At 39.9% G+C, this 12,207-nt stretch overlaps 1 protein-coding gene across 1 annotated transcript in view; it reads left to right on the forward strand.

Moving 5' to 3' along the window:
- The first annotated feature begins 823 nt into the window (after positions 1–823).
- Positions 824–12,207, forward strand: part of L1CAM (L1 cell adhesion molecule) — a 207,604-nt gene continuing 196,220 nt past the window's right edge. The window contains exon 1 of the mRNA XM_056540478.1: positions 824–1,008. The gene's annotated coding sequence lies outside the window, so the exon portion shown is untranslated. The remainder of the gene's footprint in view (positions 1,009–12,207) is intronic.

Consider the following 12,207-nt stretch of genomic DNA (forward strand, 5'->3'; position numbering starts at 1 on the left):
AAATATTCCTCCATATATTCGCGAATATTCGCGAATTCGAATATGGCCTATGCCGCTCAACACTAATAGGTATAAGGTTATCCTTCATATAAGATAGAGATAGGTATAAGGCTATCCTTCATATAAGATAGAGATAGGCATAAGGCTATCCTTCATATAAGATAGAGATAGGTATAAGGCTATCCTTCGTATAAGATAGGGCCAGGGACTATTCATAGTATTTAGGAGATTGGGCAGAATAGATGGGCCAAATGGTTCTTATCAGTCCCATGTTTCAATCCGAGCTTCAGGGCTTGCTCGTGCCGCCGTGTGCACACGCCTTTATAATATTTATACATGGTGGAATAAACACAGTCAAAAAAATCTGTTGCCAATGGCCACCCATGGACTCCTAACCCCCCCCCCCCCCATGAAGCAATCCATGCTGCCGACTTCTCCGAATCCAAGGAGCCATTCCAAGAAGCCGCTCGCTCAGTTTTGATAAGCAGAGGGTGACGCTTAGAGCGGAGCATTACCTGGGCCATAAATTATGCACACAATCACATCCACGTTGTCTATTTTATCCCCGAACCATCAAAAGTGGAGCTTGCGATATCAACATCAACCACTGAATAATGAATAGAGTCATTAGACAAATGTATTGAGCCTTGGCCCATTAAACAACCTTCCCTCCTGCCCCGCTCTCGCATGCCCTGACCGTCTTGGCAGCAGGTATATAGGATGGTGCATGCTCAGCTCGATCATATTATTTTATTTTTTTTTTGGAGGATGTGAGTGATTTGTACTGTGAGATTCCTGGTCTGTACCCTGCAGCATCAGAGAGAGGAGGAGCAGTCAGTCCAGGCTCAGTAGATGATATCACTGTGTAGCTCGCTGCCGCTCTCATATACACAGCTGCAATCCTGCTGCTGCTGCTGCTCCCCTCGCCTCTATTCCAAGGCAAGCACACCCAGGACCAGGAGGGGAGGCGCGCGCCGCTGTCATCCCTATTGTTCATCCTTCTACCAGGTAGGCTGCGATGCCCTGCGTGGCATCCACATTCATACGTCTTCTCCATCCGTATAAGATCACAGCGGAAGAGACATGTCAGTGCACGGACCTTGCGCCCTGTCATTTGCATGCGATTGCATTGTTTGCTTCCTTCGGTGTCTCGTCTTTATCAATGCAAGCGATGAGGTACAATAGGTTCCCCTGCAGGGAAGGGTTGCGTGGTGCTACATTGTACGCTATAATGAATGCACCATCCAGAAAACGATACCATAAGGCAGCGTTTCCTAACCAGGGTGCCTCCAGCTGTTGCAAAACTACAACACCCATCATGCCCGGACAGCCTTCGGCTGTCCGGGCATGATGGGAGTTGTAGTTTTGCAACAGCTGGAGGCACCCTGCTTGGGAAACACTGCCATAAGGCAAATGTATCGGCATGTATAGTCAACAAATAGGATACATGATGGCAATGTAAGGAGATATACTACTTCCGTGCATTGAATCAATCATATCTATCTCATATCTATCTATCATCTATATACATCGTTCTCGGTGTATCTATACGGGCGTGTGTCTAGTGACGATATGTTGTACCATAGCACATGATAGACGTAATACACGTACACCTCACTATATTTCTAAGAATCTTTTCAATATATATATATATATATATATATATATATATATATATATATATATTTATATATATATATATATATTTTTTTTTTATATATATATATTTTTTTATATATATATATATATATATATTTTTTTTATATATATATATATATATATATATATCTATATATATGTATATATATATATATATATATATATATATATATATTGAAAAGATACTTAGAAATATAGTGAGGTGTGTATATATGTGTGTGTGTGTATATATGTATATGTGTATATATATATATATGTATATGTGTATATATGTATATATATATATATATATTTTATTTACATATGTATATATATATATATATAATATTTTCGCTCATACCTTTTATGTTCAATAGTCGATACGAATTGAAAAATGAATTATTGAATTATAAAAATTTATAAATAAAAATATATATATAAATAAATATATATATATATGTATATATATATATATATATATATATATAGATAGATATATATATATATATATATATATATATATATATATGTGGAAAAATGTGAACCTGAGATAGTAGAGAAATGGGGGAAGAGACCATTATATGACATCATCAGATGCTTAGAGAGTTGGGGGGATGGGATAAGTTTTTCCTTGGAAGGGATGTGAGAGATAACAGTGGGGCCCATTCATGAAGCTATATGGGACCACTCTACTCAATCGTTCATTTAACCCCGTCAGGACAGTATCATTAAATACACAGGGTGTCGCTTGATATATTAGGGGGTGATGCTTGGGGTAGATTTTGCAGCTTTGTATTGTAACCCGTTATAGAAGGGGTCTGGTACACTTACTGGTTTCGCACGGTGTGGCTTCATATGGGGGATTGGGTAAGTGGCCACTCCCTGTGAGACTGAATGGACAGTGCTGAGGGATTTTCAAGGTTATGTATTGTTACTGAGAACTGGAGAGAGCGAGGCACTTAAATGGTACTGTAAATGGGATCAAAAGGGCTTTACTATTCCTTACTTCAGTGTTTCCCAATCAGTGTGTCTCCAGCTGTTGCAAGACTACAACTCTCAGCATGCCCTGACAGCCAACGGCTGGAGGCACCCTGGTTAAGAAACACTGCTTTACTTTATGCGGCAAGATTGGCTCTGTGGTTAATTAATCTATCTTTCTATGTGTCTATGTATCTATCTATCTATCGATTTCTCATATCTCTCTATCTATCTATCTCATATCTATCTATCTCATATCTATCTCATATCTATCTATCTATCTCATATATATCTCATATCTATCTATCTCATATCTATCTCCTATCTATCTATCTCATATCTATCTATCTATCTCATATCTATCTATCTATCTCATATCTATCTATCTCATATCTATCTATCTATCTCATATCTATCTATTTATCTATCTCATATCTATCTCTTATCTATCTATCTATCTCATATCTATCATATCTATCTCATATCTATTTATCTATCTCATATCTATCTATCTATCTATCTATCTCATATCTATCTATCTATCTATCTCATATCTATCTATCTCATATCTATCTCATATCTATCTATCTATCTATCTATTTTATATCTATCTATCTATCTATCTCATATCTATCTCATATCTATCTATCTCATATCTATCTATCTCATATCTATCTATCTCATATCTATCTCTTATCTATCTATCTCATATCTATCTATCTATCTATCTCATATCTATCTCATATCTATCTATCTCATATCTATATATCTCATATCTATCTATCTATCTCATATCTATCTATTTATCTATCTCATATCTATCTCTTATCTATCTATCTATCTATCTATCTCATATCTATCATATCTATCTCATATCTATTTATCTATCTCATATCTATCTATCTATCTATCTATCTCATATCTATCTATCTCATATCTATCTATCTATCTATCTATCTATCTCATATCTATCTATTTATCTATCTATCTCATATCTATCATATCTATCTCATATCTATTTATAAATCTCATATCTATCTATCTATCTCATATCTATTTATCTATCTCATATCTATCTATCTATCTATCTATCTATCTATCTATCTCATATCTATCTATCTATCTATCTCATATCTATCTATCTATCTCATATCTATTTATCTATCTATCTCATCTATTTATCTATCTATCTCATATCTATCTATCTCATATCTATTTATCGATCTATCTCATATCTATCTATCTATCTATCTATCCATCCATCCATCTTTCATACTGAAGCTATCTATAGAATTCTTTATAAATATTGGTCGGTGGTCTTCACTGAACATGTCCTACAGAGGCAAAGAACCTATGCATGAAGAAGTTTGCCATATTGGTACGCAGGTTACGTGTCCCTGTTTCGGATGATCCTAATGGAGACCCAATAGTTAATTCTAGGTACATGGTCAAAAATCTTTTTCCACCAGCACTCACTAATCTGGGTTTCTGTACCTCCTGCCATGAAAGCACTATCTTCAACTTCTTCTGATACTTGGATGGGGTTAGGCCATTATCTCAATCAGTGGGGTCCAGGTGCCCAGAACCCTACAAATTCAACATATATTCTAAAATGTTTTGTGCATAATGTTCCGGTGGCAGAGACCAAGATGTCTTACTCACTGAGATCTTTGACTGTCTATGGTCCTTCTGAGGAGATTTCGGTTGGATGAACCTCCTGATATTGATGGGTTCTTCTACCAATTTCGTGCCTCTCAGGACAACCCAGACAAAGTTGATGTTTCCTATCCAGTTAGCTCATCTAATAAGCAGCACCACAGGAATGGGGCACTCCCTTATCTCTCTCCCTACATACGGATGATATGTTGAATGGGAATAGTAATGGAGGATTTAGAGGAAAAAGCCAGTAGACAAATGATTGTTCCAGGTATCTTGTGCCAATGTGCAAGTACCCAGCAATGCATTGAATAAATATCACCACGTATTTCTGAAACTGAATATGGACTTTATCCAGACACTCTTGGGTTCCATTTCGCCAAGGCTTGTAGCCAGTGAATGCATCACCGTCCATATAGATCTCTGTGCACACTCTCAAGAAATGACTTTACATCTTGGTGAGGCCTCCTCAGTGCACCGCAAGTGGTTACAGATTTTAAATTGTGCATAAAAACCTAGGTGTTAGGCACCATCTATAAGGGTGCAAGAAAAATGGTCACACTATGTATGTATATTTCCTGTTTAACCCATATAGTAAAGGACACAGTCTAAGTTATATAGATGCTGAAAAACATATGTTGGGTCAATATACTCCATGCTACTCCATCCAAATGACTATTTGGTAGTTGGCCTGATATTGTAGACTGTGACTACTGATGGTTGGGTCTAGTTTTAGAAGACCAATGAGCAATATGGTGGTGTAACCTTATCCATGCCAAAGGATCAGGGTGCTTATCTGTACAGTTTTCGAGAAAGACTTGTATCCAAGAAATATGGTTTCCCTCTGCAGGTGTCTTATGAACATTACGTTGGAGGAACTGAGGAAACCTACAGCTCTCTTATGTGTATGGCTAGAAATACATCGGGTGAAAAAAGTATTTGACACCTCACCATTTTTCTCACTATATACCGTTTCTTTGAGACATCAGTACCTGCTAATTAAAGGCCTTCTTGAAGCTCTCCACACGTGTCCTTGGCTCTTGGACAATCCTTCTGATTATTCTTCTTGCTCCTCTGTCAGCCATCTTGTGAGGAGGACCTGGTTGGGGCAAATTCATGGTGAAATGATCGTCTTTCCACTTCCATATTATGGCCCCAACAGAACTCACTGGAACATTCAGAAGCTTAGAAATGCCCCTGAAACCAACACATTGTTACATTTTACAACACTAAGTTTGTGAAGGTCTTGAGACAGCTCTTTGCTTTTACCCATCATGAGATGTGTCTTGAGTGACACCTCGGCAATGAGACCCTTTTGTAGCCATCGGTTGGGACTGAACAGCTGATATTAATTTGCACTGACAAGGGTCTGGATTGCTTTTTAATTAATGATAGATTTCAGCTGTTGACTTGGCTTTACATGCCTTTTTTGCACTTCCCTTTCTTCACGTGTTCAATACTATTTCTCTGTGTCATTTCACATTATTACACATATCTTAATTCATGATCTTATTTGTTTTGGTTTCTTTGTTTGAATGGATTACTTGTGTTGTTACCAACATCTGGGGAACATTTCATGTCGATAGCACCTCTGGAATTATATTCAGCGATAAAAAGGGTGACGTGTCCAATACTTATTTTAACTGCTGTATGTGGTGGATGGTCCTTCCATTGCTCATAATTGTCTCTTCCTCAGACAAGCTCTCTTACACTATAATGAGAGTCTTGTTGTTTTGTTACCAAGGAGATGGAAAACCTGATTATTGGAACTGGGAATTGGGTATTGGGTGGAGAGAGATCATGTAAGATTGCTTCCAATACAAAGACTTGCTATGTAATGTGGTTGCTGCTCTCACTATCTGATTGATGCTAACCAGAAGCTGAAGTGAATACCCAGCATGAAGTAGATGCTGATGCAAATGATTCTGCTAAATTAATGAAGTCCACACAAATGATTATCTGGCTGGTTTGCTGTGGAAGCTACTTCAGATGTAACAGAGCTGAGTTTGCCATTTGGTCCAATTTATCCGCATATCATGACATATTATTAGTGGGTTAAAGGGGTACTCCGGTGAAAAACGTTTTTTTTTTTTTTTTTTTTAAATCAACTGGTGCCAGAAAGTTAAACAGATTTGTAAATTACTTCTATTAAAAAATCTTAATCCTTCCTGTACTTATTAGCTGCTGAATACTACAGCGGAAATTCTTTTCTTTTTGAAACACATAACTGTCTGCTGACATCACGAGCACAGTGCTCTCTGCTGACATCTCTGTCCATTTTAGGAACTGTCCAGAACAGCATATGTTTGCTATGGGGATTTCCTTTTACCCTGGACAGTTCCTAAAAATGGACAGAGGTGTCAGCAGAGAACACTGTGCTCGTGATTCAGCAGACAGCTCTGTGCTTCAAACGGAAAAGATTTTCCACTGTAGTATTCAGCAGCTAATAAGTACAGGAAGGATTAAGAATTTTTAATAGAAGTAATTTACAAATCTGTTTAACTTTCTGGTACCAGTTGATTAGAAAAAAAAATAGTTTTTCACCGGAGTACCCCTTTAACTTCAGACCCCAGGTAGCACCTACAACCAGGTCCATAAACAATCTACCCAAAAGGAAAGATTCAGATTTGCCATATATGTAATAAATAAGGACATTGGGAGAGATTTATCAAAACCTGTCAAGAGGAAAAGTTGCTGAGTTGCCCATAGCAACCAATCAGATCGCTTCTTTCATTTTTGAAAAGGCTTCTGAGAAATGAAAGAAGCGATCTGATTGGTTGCTATGGGCAACTGGGCAACTTTTTCTCTGGACAGGTTTTGATAAATCTCCGCCATTGAGTTGCCGACACTGCTATCCTTTAGGAGGAAAACGAAACGGAAGGAAAGTCAATATCTGACCCATTCAAGAGCCTTGAAAAATAAGTGAAAATGTCTAGCCAAACTAGAATCTGCTCCCAAATGTAGAGGAAGAGATGGGAGTCTCTTTGTTTTGGAAATTCTGGTTTGACTAAATTCTCCTGTAATGCTTAAAGGGGTACTCTGCCCCTAGACCTCTTATCCTCTATCCAAGGGATAGGGGATAAGATGTCTGATCAGGAGGGTCCTACAGCTGGGACCCTGCAATCTCTATGGAGCAACCAGAGTTCATATAGAACGCTGGGTGCCTGCGGTGGGGGTCATGACTCATGAGGTCATGACCACGCCCCCTCAATGCAAGTCTATGGGAGGGGGCGTGGTGGTCACCACGCCCCCTCCCATAGACTTGCATTGAGGGAGCATGGTATGACGTCATGAGGGGTGTGGTCGTGACATCACAACCACTGCTGCCCGCTCCAAGCGTTCAGAACAAAATGTTCCGAACAATGAGGCAGCGGAGTACCTCTTTACTGAAGGCTAAGTAAAGTATCAGCCATTACCTTACAAGCTGGATGACTCCAACAGGTCACAATACAGACAGTGTTCTTCCTTCTGGAGAAGAACTAACTAATGAGGGATTGACTTTTGGTATCTTTAATGGTCATAAGAATAAAAGCATCCTGGGTGTAGCTATAGGGGTGTAATGGTAGCATGATGCCTGAGAGAAACCGAAGGCCCCTCTGCCATGTAAGACATCAGTAATATTAATTGATCAAGGGGCTCCGGAGCTTTAAGTTACGCCTCTGGAAAGCACCATGGCCCTTTTTGTCATTGACTTAAATAGGACCTAGCTGCAATAGTAAACAAAGCCAATAGGCAAGAGTGACCCCTTAAACTGGGTCCCTTTTAATACATATTCCACTAGGGATGATATTCAGTAACTATCAGTTGGTTTTGCATCTTTATTGTTTTTTATGGCCAACATCCATTATGGCAGCCAACAGGGTCTTTACCAATGGGGTTGTTAGCAGCAAGTAGTCATATAATACATTAACTGAAAATGTAGCATTAAAGGGGTATTCTGGCCAAATACATCTTATCCACTATCCAAAAGATAGGGGATAATATGTGTCATCGTGAGGGCCCCCCCCCCCCCCCCCCCCGCAATCTCCGTGCAGCACCCGTATTCTATGTGGGGCTGCGTCTACAGTCTCGGAAACCTCTTTGTTTCTGGGACTGGAGATGTGACGTCACGCCACGCCCCCTCCAATTATGTCTATGGGAGGGGTCGTGATGGCAAGTGGGCGTGGTGTGATGTCACCTCTCCAGTCCCGGTAACAAAGAGGTTTCCGAGACTGGATACGCAGCCCCACATTGAATGCGGATGCTGCACGGAGATCGCGGGAGGTCCCAGTAGTAGGCCCCCACTATCAGACATCCTTTGGATAGGGGATTAGGCTGGGTTCACACTACGTTTTTGCCATACTGTTTTCAATCCGTTTTTCTAAAGAAAACCGTATGGCAAAAAAAAACGGATGGAACAGTATGGAAAAAAGTAAACCATATGTGTTTTTAAACAGTATACTGTTTTTAAAAGTGCATACAGTTCCGTCAGTTTTTATAGAAAAAAAAACCCATACGTTTTTTGAAAATTTTGTCCATTTTTAATGGGAGGGGTCTTGGGTGGGGACTTTAGGATTCAAATGCGCATGTGCAAAGTAAAAACGTATACGTTTTTCCCGTATGGAACTGTATACATGTGTGTTTCCCATCGACGTCCATGTTAAAAAAAACGTATGCGGTTGCAGTACGGTTTTTAAACCGGAGTCAAAACCATGGTTGACCACGATTTTGTCTCCAGTTTAAAAACCGTACTGCAACCGCATATGTTTTTTTTAACATGGACGTTGATAGGAAACGCACATGTATACGGTTCCATACGGGAAAAACGTATACGTTTTTACTTTGCACATGCCCATTTGAATCCTAAAGTCCCCACCCAAACCCCTCCCATTAACAATGGACCAAATTTTCAAAAAACGTATGTTTTTTTTTTCTATAAAAACTGACGGAACTGTATGCACTTTTAAAAACAGTATACTGTTTAAAAATGCATACGGTTTACTTTTTTCCATACTGTTCCATCCGTTTTTTTGCCATACGGTTTTCTTTAGAAAAACGGATTGAAAACAGTATGGCAAAAACGTAGTGTGAACCCAGCCTAAGATGTATTTGGCCGGAATACCCCTTTAAAGTGTGTTCAAAAGTAAGCATATACTTGACATTGTGGTTTACCATATGTAGCACATGTGGACTTTAATAAGAATGCATTGCAGTAACAGAGACAGACAAATGTGAACACATTACTTGTCTATGTCTGGAATAATAATGATTTTTTACTCAGGTCATTTGGCAAGGACAGGTAAGAACCCTGTATCAACTAGTGGGAAATTAAGAAAAAAATGTAATTTTCCAGTTGTGTTTTCAGTCTACAACAGAAGACAATTTAATGTCAAGCAAATGTGAATGTTGTATCCAATGGCTGGCCCATGGCGGGGTAAAGAGCTGATGTCCCTTAATTATGTAAGGACATATTGGCCCAGATTTACTAAAACTAAGTCTTAGACAGCATATGCCTAGATGTTTGATAAATCTGTTGTAACTTTAGATTGTCAAGTGTGTTTATATAAACTATTAGTTTGTTTTAAAATGGGCATCTATATTCTGGTGGGCTGTTTTTGTCCCACAAAGTCACCCTAAATCCATCCGCCACTTTTTGATAAACATCACCACTTTCTGCTAGGCAATGCTTCCATGTTAGACACAGCCCAAAAAATGTCTAAAAAGGCATGCATGCACAATTTTTTTGCACAAACTGCGCCAGAAACAAAGTGCATTTGCAATTGTAAATTAACCCAATGGGCCCCAAAATGGCCTAATCCCCTAAATATCTCCCTGCTTCCATTTTATTCCATTTTAAAAATGAAACCTGAAAATGTTATTGAACTCCCAGGACCCAATGGCATAGATTAGTTAGCAACATTATAAAGGCCAAAACCTAAACATCTAAGCCATGCTGAGACCCCCTAAGAACATTCCCAAAAGGTCCTGGACTACCCCCAAATTTTTTTATTTTTTGGGCGGAATTTCCATAAACTCATCCCCTTCATGGCCCAGTTCCCAGAATTGTTCCAGCAAAATAAGGATTGGTTTACATACAGGGTTTAGATATCAAACCATGTTGTGGACTAGAGTACAGACCCTCTTTTGTTAACTGTTTGGTAAAATGTTTTATCCCGAAAGGGGCCATATCCTAAAAGGGGTAATCTGGGACTAAACATTGATTGAACTTTGTTGATCATTGGAATGAAGAAGCTGTGGCCCTCTGTGGAGCACTGCTGGGTGGCTTGTCCATATATTCAGCTGTGCCTAGTAGTGCAGCACAGTCCAACTTACAGATGATCTGTTGTGTCCGGTTGACCGGGCTGTGGTGCTCCAGTAAGTTCAGTGCCTTCTTTGTTTTCATCATTTTGCTGATCGGCAGGGGTCGGTGCTCCACCAAACAAACATTGATGCTTTATCCTTGCAATTGGAGAAAACGTAGAAAACGCCTCTGGTGTGTCATTACATCTTCCTGTAACTAAGTGTAGAGTCATTTGGCTGCAATACAGTTGTGTTGCCCCTATGGCTGTGTCCATGTCAGCCAAAGCAGCCGTTCTCACTTGAATGTGTCCTACAGAGGTCCCTACATGGGAGACATTTTTTTTCCTATTAAGTTCAGAAAGTACTTATGCAGGACCCTTTCTTGCAAGAAGATGTTGTTTACTCTGCCCAAGTGTGTAGACATCCTATCCCCTATCATCCTATCCCTTATCCAATGGATAGGGGATAAGATGTCTGATCGCAGGGGTCCTGCCGCTGGGGAACCCCACGATCTTGGCATCGGCCCCCCAGACATCTGGTGCACGAAGCAAACTTTGCTCTGTGCTGGATGACTGGCAATGCGGGGCTGAGGCTCGTGACGTCAGGTTCATGCCCTCTCAATGCAAGTCTATGGGATGGGGTGTGATGACCGTCACGCCCCCTCCCATAGACTTGCATTGAGGGGGCCTGGCCGTGACATCACGAGCCTCCGTCGCTGCACCCAACACTCTGAACGAACGCCGGGTGCAGCAGGGAGATCACGGGGGTCCCCATCAGTGGCACTCCCGTGATCAGACCTCTTATCCCTTATTCTTTGGATAGGGGATAAGATGTCCAGGGGTGGAGTACCCCTTTAAAATGAAACTGTCACCTTAAATAGACTTGTGACGCTACACACACAGTGCCCTAGGTCTTTACAAGCCTATTCTAGGCATACCTATAAATAATATAGGCTTCTGTATACTTACAAATAACTGCTTTATAATTTCTTAGGGAGTCAGGCCTACAGTCAGGGAGGCGGGGCCCGGAATCTGCTTTTCACTGGAGCCGCACTGCCTCTCTCTGCTTACGTCCCGCAGTTGATCACAGCCGGAAACTACACAGGGTCGCTGCGGGCAGGTGAGCGAATTGTATCAGGCAACTAAGACGTAAGCAGAGAAAGACCCTGCTAAAAAGCCGACCCTTCCTCTCTGACTGTTGGCCAGACTCGTGGTGGAATTATAAAGCAGTTATTATTAAGTATATAGAAGCCTAATTTATCTATGCATATATGCCTAGATCAGGCTAGTAAAAACCTAGTGCACTGTGTGTGCAGCTTCACAAACCTATTCTAGGTGACAGTTTTTCTGTAAAGTATTGACCAAGTGTAATGTCACTTTATGGTTAGATTTGCAAGACTGAATTCCAGCGATGAAGGTCTATTGAATTTAGAAAGATTTTTTAGGAAACATAGACTAGAATAGATTGCATCTATGCCACAGCCCATGATTTTGGAATCAATAGTAGGCAGGCATGCTTACTCAAGCTTTAAGAGACGTCTTATGCATCATTGTAAGTACCAGATGAATGAATGATCAGTCAAAAAACAATAACTTCAGGCTTAAATACTTACATTTATCATTCTTGTCATAACATCTTTGCGTTTTTGTCCTGATG

Source organism: Hyla sarda, chromosome 9 (assembly GCF_029499605.1).
Source record: "Hyla sarda isolate aHylSar1 chromosome 9, aHylSar1.hap1, whole genome shotgun sequence".
NCBI classification, from domain to species: domain Eukaryota; kingdom Metazoa; phylum Chordata; class Amphibia; order Anura; family Hylidae; genus Hyla; species Hyla sarda.